A 23,734-nucleotide genomic window follows, 5' to 3' on the forward strand; every position below is an offset into this window, starting at 1 on the left:
TATGTCAGCATAATTCTCTTTTCTTGTTTACGATACAGCAACACAATATACCCTTTTAATGATCACAAGAATACAAAACCAATTTCATAGAATAATTGTGTAATGAGCAACTGAGGTTGAAAAGGTGAGTATTACCTTCATGTATGGTTAGTTCATGATGCATCATTTCTTCTTGAGTTGGGAGGTTTCCCAGTTTGAACATTAATTCTTAGAGAAAATGCAAGATACATATCTGTGGTGGTTTGGGTGTTAGCCGCCCCCCCCACACTTTAGAAGGTACCCCACTAGACTCAGATGGACTCTGGGAATATAAATGAAGCTATTTATTTACAGCTAGCACAATATACAAGCAGATATTTACAGTATATACAGTTATATACAGAAATATACAAGGTAAAAGTAATACAGAAACACAACTCCCCTCCCAGAAACCTGAGTCCCCAGGAGGGGCTCTCAACCATGCCTGCACCTTCCCCCTGCCCCTCTCAACCTTACCCCCAGTTCTAAGGAAGAATAGAGGTTCAGCCAAGAGGTTAAGAAGCAAAGTTGGTGGAAAGTGAGGTTAGGGAGATGTAGCTCAGTCCGAAGCCAGAAGTAGAGTGAAAAGAAAATGGCGAGAGTGTTATCTAATGTTTACTTCCTTCAGCAAGACTCTGAGGGAAGGAGACATCACAATTGTTTTCCTTTCACAGCCTATGATTTAGTTCTTCTCACTAAAACATTCTAGCTTGCTTCAAACTAGCACAATCTCTTTATCCTATCTCTCAAACAAAAGTTTGTGTTTACAACACCATCAGCATATAGAAGCTTGGGAAAGCTGGCTCTGCATGTTTCCTGACAACAATCAAATGATACATCTATCTTAAAGAGCATGAAACTGCTAATGTTAAGCAGGGCTTTCTCAGGGAATTTGTAGGTTCCTCTTGAAGCAAAACAATGCTATAGTTCTAAGTGTTTCCAAAATTATTGTTATATTTTAAGCTAAACAAATCAGATTGGCTCAATAGATATGAAACAATTTATTTCAGCTTCTGTATCCAGTAAGTGGTAGCACCATGATCTAGCATCCACTGGTGGTATTACTCACGTTGGTCTTTTCTTTGTAGTCAAAAATCAATCTGCTGACATTATCTGTGTCCTGTGTACTCAGATAAGTCTTCCCCTTCCTCACACATCTGATTCAAATATTGTATGTCTCCAACAACTCACATGAAAATAATCTGTGAAGATCTGAGAACCTTCCATATTAACATTGATATTGAATTGATTTTTTTTTCTGATGGAGGAAGAATTTATACTATTGTGATGGTTTGGGTGTTCCCTGCCCCCCCCCCCCCCACTTTAGAAATCACCCAGACTAGACTCAGCCAGCTCTGGAAATATTAATGAAGCTTATTATTTACAGCTAGCACAATAGACAAGCAGACATTTACAGTATATACAGTTATATACAGAAATACGTTATCATTCCCGATAGGAACATTGGCAGCTTTCCCAGAATCTAGGGGAGGAGGTGAAGTGGTGGCTCCTTGCTGTGCCCCTGAGTTATCTTTGTTTTGGGTTGGATCGCCAGGTTGTTTATGTGACACTGTTCCTTTCTCTTTACTTCTTAAAAACATCACACTTGAGTTTCTCACACATAATGTTAAAATTATTATAAAATCAAAAATTATAAGACCTAAGAACACACACACCAGAAGTGCCACAGTCTGATGTGAATAAAATTCTGAAGAAGGGTCTGCCTGACTTTAAGGTAAGATAACTCTCATTAGGGCTGTAGATAAAGCAGAAGTAGTAACACTTCCATTTCCTGTAATGTTACTGGTGAATACCCCTGTAATATTACTGATAAAAGACTCGGTGACATTGAATCCAATATAGCCAAGGACGAAATCCCCCCAACTCCAAAAAGTGGATGTGAGTTTAGCATTGATCTTCTTAAAGATTATATTTAACAAAAAATAACCAGTCTGGGCTTTGATCCAATTATAAACAAGAAAACAGAAAATAGGCCACACACAATAGCCCCCACTAAGTGAAATAGCTTCTTCATTAGCTTCATTTTGATTCCCATAGTTAATTAACAATCACTCAAAATCAATTTGCCCCACGTTGGAGTGCCAAATTAATAGATGTGATGTTTTGAGTGCTTCCCGCCCCCCTACACTTTAGAAATCACCCAGACTAGACTCAGTCGGCTCTGGAAATATGAATGAAGCTTATTATTTACAGCTAGCACAATATACAAGCAGATATTTACAGTGTATACAGTTATATACAGAAATATACAAGGTAAAAGGCAATGCAGAAACACAACTCCCCTCCCAGAAACCTGAGTCCCCAGGAGGGGCTCTCAACCACCCCTTCACCTTCCCCCTAACCCTCTCAACCTTACCGCAGTCCCAAGGAAGAAATGGAGGCTCAGCCAGGGGGGATAGGAAGCAAAGTGGATTAGCCAAGGAAACAGAGGATGTGTTAGGAGATCAATACAGCTCAATGCTCACCAGCAGTAGAAGTGGCTTTATCTATGTTTTTCTTTTTATTCTTATACATTACAGCGAGCCTATAAGAGAAGTAGACATCACCATTGTAATCTGGTTCTTCTCATCAAAACACTCTAGCTAGCTTCAAACTAGCACAACTATAAGTAAGACATCAAATACTCTTTAAAATTACTACTGGGAATGGACTCAAACAAATGCATTAACTCTATATAAACAAGAAGTTCTGCTTTATTTGTGTTCCAACTTATCAAAATGACCTGAATTTTCCATTTCACTGGGTTATTGTGATCTCTTGGATATAACAATTATCTTTGTGTGAAAAATAGTTCAGTACAGTTGCTAAAACTAAGCTTAAAATTAGTGTTTTTTAATGAATACCATGTTTCTACTGCAGTATTGGCATTTATGCAACTTAAGTTTTAAAATATATATTAAATGAACCCATTTTTTTCCCGTTAAGGTATATACTTTTTGCCTGCTGCTACTAATACTGTATAAAACTGATTTCAAAGTAAGGAGACAAGTTCTTTTCTATAACTGGCATTTGATGGGAAAGCCAAAATCTTTAATTTAGTTTTAAATTTAGCTTAAAGTCTAAAGAAGAAAACTAAAGAAATTATCTATTTTCTGTTACCTTATGCACTAAACCCCTTCTTTTCAGTGAATTTCAAGTAATATTTCAAGTTAGATTCTATAGTTTGATTTTGGGTTTTTTTATGTCTAGGTTCAACCCTGAATAAAAAGTATGTGTACATAACCCTAAGTGAGAGAGTGTGTGAACACATGAAATAAACAGTAAGCAGGTGGGTATTGATTCATGTAACAAGATACACAATATATTGTGCTGTGAAACAATGCAAGCCTTGAGTCTTGGGACAACTAAAGATCTTGTAAGACTGTATTGCAAGTTCTTTATATATTAGACCATTTAGATCTGCTGTACTAGATCATTTAATAGCATATATAAATGTGTGATTTTTGTGTTCTGTTGGCTGGCATAAATATTAATGTTAAATAATGCGTAATTGTCATGATCCTTAGTCTTAAGACTTGTATTCAGTCATTTCTGGTATATATTTAAAGGTGTAGTTTTAAATGAACTTACACTCACCAAGACTGATGGGTTTTTGGTATTTTTTTTAACTACATCTTCCACAAAACCCAAATGGGAAGAGCTGTGAGTGTCATATACCTTGACTTTAGTAAGGCTTTTGATACTGTTTCCCACAATATCCTCAGATAAAAGCTCAGGAGATGTGGAATAGACAGTTGGTCTGTGAGGTGGATCAAAATATGGTTTGACAACAGAGTTCAGAGGGTTGTCATCAGTGGCACAGAGTCAAGTTGGAGACCTGCAGCCAGTGGTGTTCCCCAGGGATCAGTACTGGATCCAGTTTTGTTCAATATCTTTATTAATGATCTGGATGAGGGCACTAAGCTTACCCTCAGCAAGTTTGCTGATGATACAAAACTGTGGAGCTGGCCAACAGCCTACCAGGCTTTGCTGCCATCTAATGAGGTCTGGGCAGGCTGGAGTGTTGGACAAAGGCTAAGCACATGAAGTTCAATAAGGACAAGTGCAGGGCCCTGCACCTGGGGAGGAATAAAAACAGGCACCAGCACAGGTTGGGAACTGCCCTGCTGGAAAGTAGCTTCATGGAGAAAGAGCTTGGAGTCCTGGTGGACAGCAAGATGTGCATGAGACAGCAATGTGCCCTTGTGGCCAAGAGGCATCCTGGGGTGCATCAAGAAAAGTGGCCAGCAAGTCTAGAGAGATTCATCTCCCCATCTACTCTGTCCTAGTGAGACCTCACCTGAAACCACAAGGATGACTGAGGGACTTGAGCATGTCCCTGGTGAACAGAGACTGAGATCCCTTGGGCTTTTTAGTCTGGAGAAGAGAAGATTGAGAGGAGATCTCATCAAATATCTGAGGGGTGCGTGTCAAGTGGATGGGGCCAATCTCTTTTTGGTGGTTCACAGCAATAAGATAAGGAGCAATGTGTACAAACTTGAACATAGAAAATTCTCCTCAATGTGAAGAGAAACTTCTTTATGGTGAGGGTGATGAAGCACTGGAAGAGGCTGCCCAGAGAAGATGGGGAGTCTCCTTCTCTGGAAACTTTCAATACTCACCTAAATGTGTTCTTGTGCAGACTCCCCTAGGTGAATCTGCTTTTGGCAGGAGGGTTGGACTGGATGATTTTTGGAGGTCCCCTCCAACATCTAACATTATGATTCTGTGAAAAAGTCTTGATTTCTTATTTAAGATGCCCTTATTGAAAGTACAGCAATTTTTTCTAGATTATTGGTGCAAAATCTTTTTCTTTCATATGAAATTTCATCACCTGTGGTGGGGTAGTTATAGCTAATGAACCTTGTATTTTATTGATTGAGTTACTTGCCTAGATTAGACATTTTGAGAATTGGTGCATTTGTTTGTTTGTTAAGGTTTTGTTGGGTTGTTGGTTGTTGGGGTTTTTTTGTGGGGGGTTGTTTGTTTATGTCCTTTTCCTCAGACAAATTGGTGGGTGAAAACTCTGATAAAGCCGTGGCCCACACTGAACTTCACATTTGTCAGCCTGTATGGCTCAACTAACTTATCCAATAATAATGGTAAGTATACTGTCTCTTACTGTGTACCTTAAAAAAAAATGAAAAAGGAGGGACTTCAAGGTCTGAGTTACCCCCATTTTAAATTAATTAAAGTAAGGGGGTTTTGAAATAGAAAATTCTTAGGTGTAAAAATAAGTGTTTCAAGTCATACAATGTTGTTATACATGTCCTTTTATTAAAATTATAACTCACAATCCTAAAGTGTTGCAGTGGTTTTTTTTGTTTGGTTTTTTTTTTTTCTTTTTTTATTCTGCCATCCTTAGCAGCAGAGAAAAAACTCTCCTTTTTAAAAAAAAAAAAAAAGCATGGTTTGTTGTAGCCTGCTTACACTCTGTCTTTACTTGTTCCTCTCAGGCCTGACTTTACACACCTACCACCTTCCCATTTCTATTTAAATGGGTTTATTTTATATGCTTAGGTCGAAGGTACAAGCTCAAATCAAATTTCATTCTGTGCATTGCAGTAGCAATGGTATTAAACTGTCTAATGTATGGAAATATTGCTTTTTTAGGCTACAGTGTAAGCTTTACCTGTAGCCTATGGGTAAGAATAAAGGAAAACGAAAAGACTATTTTGTTGTTGTTGTTGTTATTTCCATTGCCTCAATAGAGGTTATCTCAGGAACTGTCAGCTCCTGATGAAGTATGGTTCAGACTCCTATCCTATATCACTTAAGTCAGAAGAAAAGGTTTCAAGAGTATGGTGCAGAATTAAAGCAAAACTCATGAGCGAAACCAAGGGCTGAAAGTTAAATCATCTGTTGTATGTGTCCTAGTATACTGAATGCTGGGTCTGGTGTGGTTGTTTTTGTTGGGGGGGTGGTTTGTCTGGTGTTTGTTTGGTTTGTTTTTTTGGGGGGTTTGGTTGGGGTTTGTGGGTTTTTTTGGTGGATGTTTGAGGGGGGGTTGGGGGGTTTTGAGTTGGGTTTTTTTTTGGTGGAGGGAGAAGAAAAAACACATAAAAAAAAAGAAAAGCCAAAAACAAACACAGAATCTTCCAAAAATGTCATATTGGGACAAGGCCAACAGAAATGCACAGGCAAAGAGGAAAAGATTTTCCCCCTGGTTCTTCAGATCACTGTCTTCATACTAACATAATTTTATCAGTTGGCTGAGCTATGGGATGCTCCAGATTGACAGCCCTTGACACTCTCCAAGACTCTTTTCAGTGACTGTGACTTAACTAAGCCTGGCAAACACATCTGACATTTGCTTTCACATGCAGTGTACAAAGACAGTTGTGTGCATAGTCCCTTTTCAAGGAAAATGATTTTATGACTTGATATGCTTTAGTACAACTGATGCTTTAACACAAACACAACCTTAATAAACAGGCATCTGCCATCATCCAAAAAAAAAATGTTACCACATATTCTGCAGTAGTCTTTATTGTTTTCTTCAAGATTATATTTACACCTAATAGTAGCAAATAACAGTTGTAAATGGATGAATGAATGGATTTTTACTATGACTGTAGAGGAGCAAAAGGAATGAAAGAAAGACGGACCATATGTGTAGTATATTGGCTCAAGGGATGGTGCCAGCGGCGGCATTTTGCGTTCTTTGACCACGGGGGAACTTTTCCTGCGACGGACCTGCTTGATCATGATGGGGTGCAGTTGTCTAGGAGAGGCAGGAGAGTCCTGGCACTGGAGTTGGCAGGGCTCATTAGGCGGGCTTTAAACTAGATCTGAAGGGGGTGGGTGAGGCAATTACTCTCTCTGAGAAGGAGAGAGTGGGAAGGAAACTAGGGACAATTGGGGAATTGAGAGCCCAGCTGAAGTGCATCTACACCAATGCACGCAGCTTGGGTAATAAGCAGGAAGAACTAGAAGTCCTGGTCCACCAGGATGATTATGATATAGTTGCCATTCCAGAAACTTGGTGGGATGACAGGCATGGTTGGAGTGCTATACTGGGGAGATATAACCTCTTCAGGAGAGACAGGCAAGGAAGAAGTGGAGGAGGGGTGGCTCTGCATATTAGGGAGTCACTCCATGCCACTGAGCTTGAGGTGAGGGACAAAGGGGTTGAGAGCTTGTGGGTTGAAATCAGAGGGAGGACTAACAAATCTGACATCCTGGTTGGAGTCTGTTATAGACCACCCAACCAGGATGAGGAAACAGATGAGATATTTTACAAACAGTTGGAGGCTGTCTCAAGATCATCAGATCTTCTCCTTGTGGGTGACTATAACCTGCCAGATATCTGCTGGGAACTTAATTCAGCAGAGAGGAGGCAGTCCAGGAGATTTCTAGAGTGCATGGAGGACAGCTTCATGACTCATCTGTTAAGTAAGCCTACTAGGGTTCAAGCTCAGCTTGACCTGCTGCTCTCCAACAGAGAAGGGCTGGTAGGAGATGTGACAGTGGGAGGCTGCCTGGGGGGTAGTGATCACGAGATAGTGGAGTTTTCAATATGCAGGGAGATAGGGAGGCACTACAACAAAACCCACACCTTAGACTTTCGGAGGGCAAACTTCAATTTGCTTAAGAAACTTATTTCCAAAGTCCCCTGGGCAGCAGTCCTTGAGAACAAAGGGGTCCAGGATAGTTGGACCTACTTTAAACAGGAGCTCTTGAAGGCACAGGAGCTGGCAGTTCCCATGTGCCGAAAGATGAGTCGGCAGGGAAGGCGACCAGCATGGATGAACAAACAGCTCCTGAAGGAATTGGGGGAAAAAAGAGGGTGTATCACCTCTGGAAGGAGGGGAAGGCTTCTCCTGACGTGTTTAAGGAAGTAGCCAGATTATGCAGGAGAAAAATTAGAGAGCCTAAGGCCCAGCTAGAGCTTAGGCTGCCACTTCCATGAAAGATAATAAAAAGCACTTTTATAAATTTATCAGTGCTAAAAAGAAGGGCAAGAAGAGCCTCCACTCCTTACTGGACCAGGAGGGGAACACTATATCTGATGACGAAGAAAAGGCTGAGGTCCTGAATGCCTTCTTCGCCTCAGTTTTCAACAGTAAGGAGGGAGGAGGAGGCAAGTGGCCTCTTGAACTGGGGGATGGGGTCAGGGAGCAATGTGTTCCCCTGGAAATTCATGAAGAATTAGTTCAGGACCTGCTGAGCCATCTGGACACCCACAATGCCATTGGACCAGATGGGATCCATCCCAGGGTGCTGAGAGAGCTGGCAGCTGAGCTGGCCAAGCCACTCTCCATCATTTTCCAGCAGTCCTGGCTCACTGGAGAGGTCCCAGGAGACTGGAAAATGGCCAACGTGGTCCCCATCCACAAGAAGGATCGGATGGAGGAACCCGGGAACTACAGACCCATCAGCCTGACCTCAGTGCCAGGAAAACTTGAGTACTGTGTTCAGTTCTGGGCCCCCCAGTTTAGAAGGGATGTTGAAATGCTCGAGCGTGTCCAGAGTAGGGAGATGAGGCTGGTGAGAGGCCTCGAGCACAAGCCCTATGAGGAGAGGCTGAGGGAGCTGGGATTGTTTAGCCTGGAGAAGAGGAGGCTCGAGGTGACCTCATTGCTGTCTACAACTACCTGAGGGGTGGTTGTGGCCAGGAGGAGGTTGCTCTCTTCTCTCAGGTGGCCAGCACCAGAACGAGAGGACACAGCCTCAAGCTGCGCCAGGGGAGATTTAGGCTGGAGGTGAGGAGAAAGTTCTTCACTGAGAGAGTCATTGGACACTGGAATGGGCTGCCTGGGGAGGTGGTGGAGTCGCCGTCCCTGGAGCTGTTCAAGGCAGGATTGGACGTGGCACTTGGTGCCATGGTGTAGCCTTGAGGTCTGTGGTAAAGGGTTGGACTTGATGATCTGTGAGGTCTCTTCCAACCCTGATGATACTGCGATACTGTGATACCGTGATATTTGTTGTTACACCTTGCACTGATTAAAACTGTGTTTTTCAATCTATACATCATTGTACTGTAGTTGTAGTAAATGTTCCTTGTAATGCATTTTCGAGTACAAAAATTGCCTCAGAAAAGAGCATTTAGGAAACAAACTCTATTGAAACTAACGAAGTGTTGACATATTGCCTGATATGGATGTGTTTAGGGAGATGTATTTTAGGTGGTAAAAGTGCAGTCCTTAAGGCAAAAAATCAGTGACTGCTTGGTATAGTGACTGAGCGAACACTGCAATAGTATGTTCAGCAAGAAACCCCTCATTAATCCTTTCCTGTAATTCTACCCTATTCACCTCCCCCCCTTTCCTGACTCCATAGAATTTAAAACCTGCTGTCAGCACAGTAACTAACCCAGAACCTATTCATTACTCAGTCAAGGCATTTGAAATGTTTGCTGATTTGTGCATGAATGGTAACACAGTGTAAATCTGGACTAAGGAGAGTTTTTTTCTCCTTGTCAGTTTAATTGATCTTGTATGATGTGTTCAAGTGTTAGGAATCATCAGAGGTTTTGACAGCTTCATCTGTTTGAATGACCATAGTATTTCATTGCATCCAGCCCCACAGGAAACCCAAATGTTTGCAGCAGAGAGGAAATATGCATCACTTATTAAACGCTGCTTACTCACATCAAACTGGGCCACTGCAAATTTGGCTGCCCGAAGCCTCTGCTAGGACTAAACATAAGAAGATAGGCACTCTTCTGCATCCTGGAAAGCATTCCAATGTGACAAAATTAAGCACTGTAGTAATTAGAGAAGGAAACAATTAATTCAGTGAACTCAATTGTTGCCAGAAGGACATATGCCATGATCTTACAGGACTTCCATTGAATGGAGAAAAAAGGCAAACAGCAATTTGTATTTACATGCTACCTACTAACTACTTCCTCAGCAAATGGCCTATCTAGGCTCAACAACCAGTAACAGAGTTGCAAGCAAAATGCTTAGCTGGACTCTCAAGAAAATGCATGTGTGTCAGTCATTTCCTTGACATACTGGGACTATTTGCTGCTGATTTGTAAGAATGGCAACAAAATACACTTGGACATTTGTGATGAAGCTCAGAGGGCTGCTCCTCTTGGCAACACCATATCAGGTTTTGTAGTGTATCCTGCCTCACGGTCTTTGATAACTGATAGAGGGTTTTACTGTTTCAACAGCAGGAAGGAGAGGAGGCAGACAAATTACTATTTCTAATTTTGGTCAGATAATTAGCTGATTCAGATAAACTTTCTCTCCTTTGGCTCTTCCACTCTTTTACTCTGCTTGACACGCATTTCTAATTTTATTTTTACCACAGCTCTTGCTCTGAAAGTCTGTCTCTATTCTCTATATAACACTATAGGCTTTGCTACCTGTGTCACGATGATGTTCACACACATGTATCCCCACACACATCTCCTAGTCTGCAATATTGGCAATGTCCAACATTGATTGCTCATACAGACTACACTGCAACAATGGATCACTGAGACAAGTAACAAATGTGATGCTGTCAACCAACAGAATAAATCACTGGGGTAATTCCTCGCACCTCAGGGGAACTCATCCTGGGCTGAACATGACTCAAAATCTAAAAGTCCTCTCTTGTATGGCATAAAGTCAGCAGTCAGGCTCTCAGCTGCCTCAGCAAATATCTGAAATTGGTGGTGCTTTCACTTCACCTGCCCTGACAATGAGTTCTTCAGATTGCAGAAATGCTATTCCCTTTTGAATCAGGGGTCCTGGCTCTGCTTTCATAAATTTCAGGTAATTGCAAAACTGACTTCTGACTAATTTGACCAGCTAACAGATTCCTAACTATGGTGGTTTGGGTGTTACTCACCCCCACACACACTTTGGAAATCACCCAGACTAGACTCAGCCAGCTCTGGAAATTGAATGAAGCTTATTATTTACAGCCTAGCACAATATACAAGCAGATATTTACAATATATACAGTTATCTACAGAAATATTGTTGCGGAGGGCAGGAATTAATTTGTGGCTGAGTCGGGAATTTATCAAAAATAGTTATTTTTTATTTTCCCAAAAACCCACCCCCACAACTATATATACAAAGATTAATTTAGTTTGATAAGCAGATTCAGTTGCATGAGAATTAATCTACACGGATACCATCAATAATCTGACTATATTGGAAGTCAGAAGTTGGAAAAGGCATTAGCTATTAATTAATAGCGGTTTCTTACTAAATTAAGCTAAGCCAAATAACTCACTCAGGCTGGCTCGTGCGGTCTGTGTTCCTCCTCCAGTAGCTACAGGTGAATCGTTAAGGGTCGTTAAGGGTCGTTAGGCACACAAAGATGTCCTTAGGAAAGCGAATTCCTGAAGGTCTCTGCAGTCCAGCCGAGGAGAGTGAGCTCAGGCAGACACATACGTCCAGGCATGGGCAAAATCCAAAGCGGGAACCCCAAAGGCGGGAAGACCCCCAATATTTATAACCACTGCTAGACAAAGGGCAGAGTTACCACATCTTAGGCACGAAAGCGCACAGCCAATCCCAGCCTGGCTCCAGCGCGGGGAACTGACGGGGCAGTCGCCCCCTTCACGGGGCAGTCCTCCCCCACTTCACAGCTGCAGGGCAGGCGAGGTGGGGGGAAACCAGGCGACTTTCCCCCTTCTCCCCGAAGTCCTGGCAGGAGAGGAATTTAGGGGTACAGGACTCCAGGACAAATATACAAGGTAAAATGTAATACAGAAACACAACAGCCCTCTCAGAAACCTGAGTCCCCAGGAGGGGCTCCCAACCACCCTTCCACCTTCTCCCTTACCCCAGACATTGCCTTTTGCCCCAAGGAAGAATAGAGGGTCAGCCAAAGGGGTTAGGAAGCAAGTGGATTAATCAGAGAGATGGAGGGTAAGGTTAGAGAGAGATGCAACTCAAAACCCAGGCAGTGCTCAAACTGCCTTATCTATGTTTATATTCTTGTTCTTATACATCTCAGCTAGCCTATGAGTGAAGTAGTCATCACCATTGTTTCCCTTTCACAGCCTGTAATCTAATTCTTCTTACCAAAACATTCTAGATAGCTTCAAACTAGCACACTAACTTCCAGAGGAAAAGAGTTGCTGCTTCCATTAATTATTGTCAAGCTCCGTGCTAAGGAGTTTTTTCACTGCAGTTTAGGGTTTCATGCTGATCCAGTTGACATAGCTTGGATCAGTTTGACCTGCTACTGCTGTTGTTATCCTTTGATCCAGAGTAGTTTGTAATTTGACCCACTCAGATGACTTTCTTATAATAGCCCTAGCAAGACAAAACCAAATCGAGTCCATTTATCTTAATAGGCTTTTTTTCAAACATGAGGCCTTGCCAATCTTTTGTACAGAAGAAAAAGGAATCTGTGTATCTGATGGGCTTTGAAATACCATCTGGTGTTTAACGTTATTGTGCTCTGTTCTCATAGTGCTGTGCAGAATCATATCTTAAAAGTTCAACAAGCATTCACTCACAGCCACTGTTCAATACGATTGTGTCATTATCATAGATTTGGATTTACCAAATGCAGCCTCCAAACAAAGCAGATTTTACAGACACTTCTCTCTGAGGCTTCACTAGCTGAGAGGACTTTTCAGTGTGATGCCTGTGTGCCTTACATCTTTAGCTACCATTTGGAAAGAGAACAATCCTGTTTAACCTCTAAAATCATTGTCTGAGGAATAATCACATGTGTTACAGGACAGGAAGGACTTTTATTAGGGATATGTAAACCTCCTACTTATTTAGAGGTGACTAAACCAGGCACCCTGCACCCCTCCTCTTGAAATGATGTTTCAAATTTATTTTAGTACTCTACCCAGTATTTATGGTATCACATTGAAAATAATACTAAACTAAGCTAAAATTGAATTAAACAAAACAAAACAAACCAAACCTACTGAATTTAGTTTTTAGCTAAAGAAGTTCTTGTAACATATAAGAAAGCATCTTTCTCACCTGAATGAGATTATCCATCAGCATATGACCTATATAGGATAGACAACATATGTATCTTTAAATGCCATTCTCTGCTCCTGCCTTTTTTTACTTTTGTATTAACAATCTCTGGATGGAATCTTGGCTTCCTTAAAGCTGGTGGCACAGAGCCTAGTGACTTCAATAGGGTCAGGATTTCACCTTCTGTGTATTTAGTTTTCCACTCAGTTTACTCTGAACTCCACTTTTCATTGCCTTTTTTTTTTCCCCCCGCTGCCCTCTGTCTGCTTCTTTCATTCTTTCTTCCCCTTCCCCCATCTTTACTAAAGCATGATGTGAACCAAGGGACTTCTTAAATGCAATCTGTCATCTCAAAGAAGTTATTTCACAAGCTAGAAATGCAAAATTCTAATCCATATCTTTAATAAAATTATATTTCTATCATTTATCTATCATTGTACACAAGATCACCTTGTACTTCTATTTTTCTTTTTTAGTATAGGTAGATATGTCTTAATAGTTTTTTCTTTGAACTATATGCCAATCAGGCAAATTATTTCCTTTATTTAATTTAATAAGCTTTAAAATCATAACAATTCTTTATTCAAATAATTATCAATCTTTCAAAAGTGCTTTAGTTTCTGAGCTAAGAGCTTTCAGAAAAAAAATGGTATTCTGTTTTTATTTAATAATCATTGGAATGTTTTTGCATGAGACACAACTCTGGAGCATTTTCTGCATAATATTAATAAACTATTTATTTCCCCAAAAATGCATTTTTGCCTTCATACCTCAGCAAACAGCTCTTTTTGAGTAAATGATCCATTGTTGACTCATTGTGTACACAGAGAGAAGATCTGTCTTTGATTGTTGCTTTAATAAACTGGAAGTCTGCCAGTGTTATCTGGGAAGAGGAAGAGAGCATTAATGACAGCACTGTGAGGCTCATCCTTGTTTAGTCTTACAATAAATTTAACCCCTGCTGGTCATTTTTTCCATACTGAAATGGCTCTCAGGCTCAGACTAGTGAGTGCTGTGATTTGGAAATGAGAAACTTTTACTTGACATATTTTAAATTCTTCTTATGGCACTTAGAGGACAGTGATTAATGAGTTTGTTACCTATCAAGAAGCTTCAGTTTGTGTTATCTGTCAAAATGTTTCTCTCATGTTGCCTGATGTGGGACAGGATTTATGGAAAAAAAAAACTTACCGTCCATCCATAGTATCTAAATCTATCAACTCCACAAATCCATGCAAATACAGTTAAATGACAAATCTATAGCTATGTAAGACTAAACAAAACAAACAAACAAACAAACAGAAGACTGAGAAATTTTGAACTGACAAAATAGTTCTTTCTGAAAAGAAAATGAAGTTATTCCCTTCCAGTCTCTTCAGCTACTGAGTGTTCACTTCCTAGCACTAATTTCATATTAAATGTAAATGAAGGAATTGTCAGTGATCAAGAGACTTTGTTAGTAATGTTCAGTAATGTTTCTGAATTATTTTTATTTTACTCTGCAGTTCTCTGGAAGTCATCTGTAATATATCTGATAAGGGTCATAGATTTTTATACAGAGGACTTGTAATTGCTCTGCTTTGTTCTCTATCTCTTAACCTTTCATAGAGAAATCTTCCTGTACCTTGCATAAAGCACATTTCTCTCTATTGGTCAGGCAGGAAATTCTTCATATGAGAATGCAGCAAGAGGAGAGGAACATATAGCCTGCCTTAGCTCTTCCACCCCTTCCCCTGTTACCTTGCTCTCTCTTTCATGCACTTACATTTCTAAATTAATTCATATAATGTTTTATGAGTCTTGGAATACTAGCTAGGGATTGCAGACATGCAAGTTTCTGCTATTGTAGCTGGTTCTCCCTATCCAGGCTAGTTAAACTACCCCAGGCAAATGGCATTGTCGAGAGGGCAAATGCCCTGATCAAAAGACATGCAAACATCGCTAAAGGTGTCTGTGACTTGAGTTTGGCTCAAGCAGTCTTCACAGTCACTAATCATTAGGGAAGCTATGGCATGCCCAAGATTAAGGCCTTCTGCACAGCTGAGCCAATAGTGGATGGTGACCACATACCAGGAGGTACTAAGGAAAAATCCTTGTCCCAGAAGCAAGTGGGCCAATCTGTGCTCATCAAGCTACCCTCCTTAGGGGTTGTGCCAGTGACACTGGATAAACCCGGAGGCTTATATGCATAGGAAGCTCTGGATGCCAAAGGGAAAACCCACTGCATCAGTGTGTGGTGGATTGTCCCCAGTTATTAGTTGTACAGCCTGTTTTTTATAGGCCAAGGCAAGTTTTATCTCCCTACAGGATAGAGTCAAAGCCAGTTCCTGACCAACACCAGCATCTGGGAAAGGGAGAAACAGCTACACAGCAGATGGAAGCACATCACCAGAGTGGCCATTAGATGATGGCATCAGGATCTGCAGAGTATGGCCTCCAGCCACAGACACAGTGCAGCTAAGGCTCTACCATGAACTCTATTATCGCTCTACCAGGGACAGAGCAATTAATTACTCAGTTAATTGTGTAGCTTTATTTAACATTGTTTGGGCTATTATTAAGTCTTGTTAAATATTGTTGGGGCTATTGCTAAGTGTTGTTTAGCATTGTTAATATTGGTATTACACATGGGAAGGCTAACACATATATATTTATGTATATTTATATTTATGTCACACAGAGCTTACTAAATTGCAAGGCATTTACCCACTACTCCAAATTTCTAGACAAATCTGCCCACTACCACCAAGGTGGATTGTTCCAGAGTACTCTAAATACCTTTCTTCTCCCTCCCCACCATGGGTTTGAATGTGGAGAAGGCGGCGTGAAAACTGCTTCCCCCCAACACTCTGCTGCCCTGCAGGCTTGAAGGCAGAACAGCAAAAGGTGCCTTTCTGCACATATGCTGACCCATGTGTAACCCTGCACTGGTGGTCGGCTCAGTTTTCGTGCCCAGTATAAAATGGTGAATGGACACTTTGTCTACAGAAGCATAAGATGAGCAAGGAAGAAGGTGCAAGTGGATTCTCACCTTGAAAGAACTCCTGCTTTGACAGAGCACCAGCTGGACAGGTTCCTGCCATGACAGAATTCCTGTTTTGGACCACTCCACTTTTGGATGGCTCTCACCCTTTTGCATGGCTCCCAGTTTTACACCACCCCTCATTTTGGACAGTTCTCCCCACTTTTGCACCATTCTGTGCAAACTTGCAAGCTTGGCAAGACCTGGGTTCCTTTGAGAGATCTGCCAGCAGCACTCAGACTAGCTACTCTCGGACCATATCAGCAGCCAGCTTCCTAACTGCCTTCCAGACTGGGGACATCCTAGCAGTTTTGCTCTCCTCTGTCACTGAGAAGGCAGCATCGCTTCTTCAAATCTCTGTCTTGTGGCAGGCATGTCTTGAAATACTTCTGAGTTTGGAGGCTTTGCCACTCATTTTGGGCTTCTGATGTGTGGAACTACAATACTGGATATTGCTTGCAGTGTCAGGAGGCAGCTGAGAGCAGAAAAATCCAGCAAGGCATCACTGCTGAATACCTCTCTCACCTCTATGAGTAAAACCTGCTGTTCCCTTAATTCTCTGCTCAGCCTGATTGATAGTGGGGTAAAGCTGTGTTTATAGCTTAGCCTCTTCCATTTCCTGACTACCTAAATCTCTAAATTTGTACATAACATCCTGTTGAAGAATTCCCAATTGAACTAGAATCTGTAAATAAACCTAAACTAATTTTGTACATAGTTTGGTGGTGGGGCTTCAGGAAAATAAAATAATTCTGTTTTTATAATTCCTGACTTGGCCACATTAATTCCCTGCCTCAATGACAGCTGTACAAGCCCCATTATGTGATGGCGATTGCCCAAAAGGGAAGGACTTCTTTTATGTCTCCTTACACCTATTAAAGAGAGAATCATATATTTTCAATAGCACAATTATTTAACCTTTGTGACTTTGAGGTTAACGAGAACATGAAATGGGCATAATCACAGGATCACAGGATGTTAGGGGTTGGAAGGGACCCAAGGAGATCATTGAGTCCAACTCCCCTGCCAGAGCAGGACAATACTATCTAACAGAGATCACAGACAAACACATCCAGATAGGCCTTGAAAATCTCCATCGAAGACATTCAACAACCTCTCTGGGAAGCCTATTCCAGTGCTCTGTGACCCTTACAGTATAGAAGTTCCCCCTTGTGTTGAGGTGGAACCTTTTTTGCTGCAACTTACACCCATTGCTCCTTGTCCTATCACAGAGATCAAATGAGAAGAGCTTTCCTCCCTCCTCCTGGCCAGCCTTCAGATACTTATAAACATTTATCAAATCCCCTCTACACCTTCTTTTCTCCAGACTAAAAAGCCCCAGGTCCCTCATCCTCTCCTCATAAGCCATGCCCTCCTGTCCCTTAATCATCCTTGTAGCCCTCTCCGCTGGACCCTCTCCACAGCAGATCCCTGTCCCTGTTAAAATGGGGAACCCAAAACTGAACACAGTATTCAAGATGAGGTCTCACTAGGGCAGAGTAGAGGGGGAGGAGAACCTCCCTTGATCTGCTGGAGAAACTCTTCCTAATACACTCCAGGATCCCATTGGCCTTCTTGGCCACAAGAGCACATTGTTGTGCCATGGTTAACTTATTATCCACGAGGACCCCCAGGTCCCTCTCCACAGGACTGCTTTCCAGCAGATCACCTCCCAGCCTGTACTGGTGCAGTTTATTATTCCTCCCCAGGTGCAGGACTCTGCACTTGTCCTTGTTGAACTTCATCTGGTTCCTCTGTGCCCAGCTTTCCAGTCTGTCCAGGTCTGTTGTGGAGCCAGGGAATTAATGTGGCTGAGTCAGGAATATATATAAAATTATAATTATTTTATTTTCCTGAAACCCACCCCCAAAACTATATACAGAAATTAATTTAGTTTTAATTAGCAGATTCAGTTTGATTGAGAAGATCTTACAAGGCTACCATAGATAAATTTGACTATTTTAGAAGTCAGGAGATGGAAAGGCTAAGCTACTAAACATAGCATTCCCCACTATTAATCAGGCTGAGCCAAAAGTTTACTACTTACAGGTGAGTTAGGCTGTCTGAGAGAAAGGGCGGTCCACATGTTTGTCAGCTCTCTCTTCAAAGGACATCTGAGGCTCATGAGCTTGCACAAAGGATGCTTATGGTGGGAAGCCATCCAAAGCAGGGATGGTCCTGTCCCCTTTGGAGCTCCAGGGGACTCTTTCTGCCGTAATTATCCAGGTGGGGGAGAACTCCAAGGCAGCCAAGTCTCCCAGCTATGTGTCATCAGCAAACATGCTGAGCAGATACTCTGTGCCCTCATCAATGTCATTGATGAAGATGTTGAACAAGACTGGACCCAACACTGATCCCTGGACACCACTAGTCACAGCTCTCCAGCTGGACCTGGCACCATTGATCACCACCCTCTGAACTCCATTTTGCAACCAGTTCCTAACCCTCCTCACTGTCCACTCTTCTAACCCACCCTTCCTCATTTTGCTCACTAAAACGTCATGGGAGATGGTGTCAAAGGCCTTGCTAAGGTCCACTGGTTTCCCTGAATCTACCCATTCAGTTATGGCATCACAAAATGCTATCAGGTTAGATAAGCATGACTTCCCCTTGATAAACCCATGATGACTACTCCTGATAACCTGCTTCTCTTCCAAGTGCCTTGAGATGCCCTCCTGCAGGAGCTGCTCCATCATTTTTCCAGGGATGGAGGTGAGGCTGACTGGTCTATAGTTTCCTGGAACCTGTAATAGCAGAATTAATGAGTTCTTAATACCTTGTATATTGCAGACAATAGACATTTTTGAGATAAGATCATCTCTTTTTCACAAAAATGTGCTTTGTCACTAGGTAAGACTTCTGTTTGTTTTCTCTTCATTTAGAAAAGCTGTCTGATATAACATGCTGTAGCCTCAGGTTCATCAGTAGGATTAACAGCAGCAACTTGGTAAACTTTTTTTGTCTTTCTCACCTTATACCATGTTTGTTTACATCATTGCCTATTTGTCAACAACAACCACAAAGCCTGGTTTGGCAAGAGAGCAGGACCGAGGCTAGCTCAGCTGGAACGTACTTTCTCGAAGCCTTTTTTTCTCCTCCATTTTGAGGCTCTCTCGCTCTGAGGAGCCCAGAGGGAGGCAGGGAGCAGCAGGCAGGTGCTAAGTGCTCGCAGGAAGGTGAATCAGAGGGCGGTGCCTGGCGAGCAGCAGATTTAAAACGAGGAGCAGCTACTTCGACTGAGTGCAGCGCAGCGCGCACCGCTGGGAAAAAAAAAAAAAAAGCCACCACACCTAACAACTCCCCTCGGAGCTTCAGGATAGCAGACATGGTTCGAACTAGGTCCAAGCTGTATAATACTTGTAAAACTGTGGGCACCCAAACAGAGCCCACCTGTAGGAATGCAGCGTCCAGATGTCTGGATGTGAGGAGTGTTGGAGCCTGGCACTCAAAGTCAAGGGAGACACAGGCATTGGCTGCATTAGGTGTGAGCAGATTGATTGTCTGCTTAACCTGGTGGCTGAACTCAAGGGAGAGGTGGAACGCCTGAAGGCTGAAAGGGAATGTAAAAGAGAGCAACATGCTCTGCAGTCCCCCTTGCCCGAGGGAGACGAACAGAGCAACCAAGAAGAATGGATGCAGGTGCCTGCCAGAAGGGGCAAGGGAAAACCCTTCCAGCCATCTTCACATCCCCAGCTGCCCTTACATAACAGATATAGGGCACTAGAGGTTGAGGATGAGGTGATCCTGGAGCAGGCAGAAGCATCACCGGCTGGGAGGGCAACTGAGACAAATCATTTACCCCCCCGCATCAGAACAAGTACCCAGAAGAAAAAGAGGAGGGTAATTGTTATTGGTGACTCCCTTCTGCAGGGAACAGAGGGCCCCATATGCTGGCCAGACTGCTGCCTCCCTGGAGCCCGGGTCAGGGATGTTACCAGGAGGCTGCCTACTGTAGTGCAGCCCTCTGATTACTATCCCTTATTAGTTATACAGGCAGGGAAGGATGAGATTAATAACAGAGGGCTAAAAGCTATCAAAAGGGACTTTAAGACACTGGGGAAAGCAGTTGAGGGAGCAGGGGCACAGGTAATCTTTTCATCTATACCCTTAGTTACAGGCTGGAATACAGAGAAGAATAGGAAAATGTATTTGATGAACAAGTGGCTCAGAGGTTGGTGCATCCAGCATAACTTTGGATTCTTTGATCTTGGGGAACTTCATCTTGCCACAGGTCTGCAATCAGCAGATGGGATACAACTATCATGGAAGGGGAGAAGGACCCTGGCACATAAGCTGGCTGGGCTTGTTGAGAGGGCTTTAAACTAGAATGGAAGGGGGAGGGGGTTAAACATGACAGCAACAGAGATAAATCAAAGGGAACTGAAGATGGTAGGCTAGAGCTAGGGGTAAAAGCAGCAGCCCAGCTGAAGTGCATGTACACTAATGCACGCAGTATGGGTAACAAACAAGAGGAGCTGGAAGCTCTGGTGCTGGAGGAAAACTATGATATTGTCGCCATCACTGAAACGTGGTGGGATGACTCGCATGATTGGTGTGCTGTAATCAATGGCTACAGACTCTTCAGGAGAGACAGGCAAGGGAGAAAGGGCGGGGGAGTGGCTCTGCATATTAGGGATGCTCTGGATGTCATGGAGGTAGAAATCAAAGATGATCAAGTTGAGTCATTATGGGGGAGACTTAAGGCGAAGGCCAACAAGGCTGATATCCTGGTTGGAGTCTGTTACAGACCACCCAACCAGGAAGAAGAGGTTGATTTATTACTCTTTAAGCAACTGGAGGCTGCCTCGAGATCACCTGCCCTTGTTCTGGTGGGTGACTTTAACCTACCAGACATCTGCTGGGACTTAAACGCTGCAGAGAAGAAGCAGTCTAGAAGGTTTCTGCAATGTGTGGAAGACAACTTCCTATCCCAGCTGTTACGTGAGCCTACCAGGGGGGCAGCCCTGCTTGACCTGCTGCTCACAAATAGAGAGGGGCTGGTAGGGGATGTGGTGGTTGGAGGCTGCCTGGGGTCCAGTGACCATGAAATAATAGAGTTTTCAATACATGGAGAAACCAGGAGGGGCATCAACAGAACCTCCACACTGGACTTCCGAAGGGCAGACTTCAGCCTATTTAAGGAACTAATTCAGAAAGTTCCTTGGGAAATAGCCCTTAGAAACAAAGGGGTCCAGGAAGGTTGGACCTACTTCAAGAAGGAACTCCTGAAGGCACAGGAGCAGGCAGTGCCACTGAGCCGGAAGATGAGCCGACGAGGGAGGCAGCCAGGCTGGATGGGCAGGGAGCTGCTGAAGGAATTAAAGATTAAAAAGAGAGTGTATCACCTTTGGAAGAGAGGGGAGGTGTCCCAGGAGGAGTTCAAGGAAGTTGCTAGGTCTTGTAGAGGAAAAATTAGAGAGGCAAAAGCCCACTTGGAGGTCAGGCTGGCCACGGCTGCCAAGGAAAATAAAAAGTGTTTCTTTAAATATATGAATGGCAAGAGAAGGGCCAAGGACAACCTCCAGTCCTTACTAGATAGAGAGGGGAACATAGTGACAAAGGATGAGGAAAAGGCAGAGGTGCTTAACACCTTCTTTGCCTCAGTCTTCACTAGTGGGACAGGTTGTCTCCAGGACAGCTGGACTCCTGAAGTGGTGGATGGAGTCAGGGACCGGTACAGTCCCCCTCCAATCCATGAGGAAGCAGTAACGGACCTGCTGCATCATTTGGATCCTCACAAGTCCATGGGACCGGATGGGATCCACCCTAGGGTGCTGAGAGAGCTGGCAGCTGAGCTGGCCAAGCCACTCTCCATCATTTATCAGCAGTCCTGGCTCACTGGAGAGGTCCCTGAATACTGGAAGCTGGCCAATGTGATTCCCATCCCATTCCGGACCCCTCAATTCAAGAAAGATGTTGAGGTGCTGGAACATGTCCAGAGAAGGGCAACAAAGCTGGTGAGGGGCCTGGAGCACAAATCCTATGAGGAGAGGCTGAGGGAGCTGGGACTGTTTAGCCTGGAGAAGAGGAGGCTCAGGGGTGATCTTATTACTGTCCACAACTACCTGAAGGGGCATTGTAGCCAGGTGGGGGGGTGGCCTCTTCTCCCAGGCAACCAGCAATAGAACAAGGGGACACAGTCTCAAGTTGTGCCAGGGTAGGTATAGGCTGGATGTTAGGAAGAAGTTCTTCACAGAGAGAGTGATTTCCCATTGGAATGGGCTGCCCAGGGAGGTGGTGGAGGCACCGTCCCTGGAGGTCTTCAAGAAAAGACTGGATGAGGCACTTAGTGCCATGGTCTAGTTGACTGGATAGGGCTGGGTGATAGGTTGGACTGGATGATCTTGAAGGTCTCTTCCAACCTGGTTGATTCTATGATTCTATGATTACAGAATAGAGAGCTTGAGTTTTCTGTCATATTGTTCATGAACACAAGCTATGGCTTTGTCCACAACAATCCCAAGCAGTGCTACAGGCTGGAGACAAAGTGGCTGGAGAGCAGCCAGGCAGAAAGAAGCTAATGGGTACTGTTAGACAGTAGGCTGAACATGAGGCAGAAGTGTGCCCAGGTGGCCAAGACAGCCATCTGGCTTCCTAGCCTGTATCAGGAAAAGTTTGGCCAGCAGGACAAAGGAGGTTGTTCTTCTCATGTACACCACACTGGTCAGGCCACAGCTTGAGTACTGTGTTCAGTTCTGGGCTCCTCAATTCAAGAGAGATGTAGAGGTGCTGGAATGTATCTAGGGAAGGGCAGCAAAGCTGATGAGAGGCCTGGAACATAAACCCTATGAGAAGAGGCTGAGGGATTTGGGATTGTTTAGCCTAGAAAAGAGGAGGCTCAGGGCTGACCTCATTGCTTTCTGCAACTTCCTGAAGGGAGGTTTTAGCCAGGTGGGGGTCAGTCACTTCTATCAGGCAAGCAGCAACAGAACAAGTGGACACAGTCTCCAGTTGTGCCAGGGGAGGTCTAAGCTGGATATTAGAAGGAAGTTCTTGACAGAGAGAGTGATTTGCCATTGGAATGGGCTACCCAGGGAGGTGGTGGAGTCACCATCCCTGGGGGTCTTCAAGAAGAGCCTGGATGGGGCACTTAGTGCCATGGTCTAATTGATTGGCTAAGGCTGGGTAATAGGTTATACTGGATGATGTTGGAGGTCTCTTCCAACCTGGTTGATTCTGTGATTCTATGATTTATTTTTTCAATATTACTGAATGTAATCAAATAAAGCAACCTTGGGCCTAATGTCATCCATCCATTGGTACAGATACTTCAACTATTACTAAGATCAGTATTAGCTCCACATTTGGGGATTTATGTTCAGAATGACCTCCAGAAGTTTCTTTTCCTTTTTAGGTTGTTATTATGTTTTTAGTCAGTAGAATTAACCTATTATGTTGATAAACTTTTTTTTCACCTTCAAGCTATCCAGAAGGGTGTGGAGGGTAATCAAATCAATGTTTTTACTTGAAACCTGGATGCGCCAACCAAGAGTGGTGCTGTCCTGGACTTTCTGTTTATAGCAAGAATGAACTGATTTGAGTTCTTTTCTTAAGAGTTTCTTGAAGGGCAGATGCTTACTACTTTGCTTAAAATAATGACATATTAAAAATAACTTGACATGCTTGCAGACTCATGCAATTATTTACCTATTACAACAAATTCATCAAAACCAAAGAACTAGTCAAATGTGAGGGTAAAAAAGAGGGAATTGCATTATTTCATGTAACTTTCAATCTTGACAATACCATGACCCTGAATAAATATTTTAAAAAAGAAAAAACCCTGAAG

This window comes from Pogoniulus pusillus, chromosome Z (genome assembly GCF_015220805.1).
Source record: "Pogoniulus pusillus isolate bPogPus1 chromosome Z, bPogPus1.pri, whole genome shotgun sequence".
NCBI classification, from domain to species: Eukaryota; Metazoa; Chordata; class Aves; order Piciformes; family Lybiidae; genus Pogoniulus; species Pogoniulus pusillus.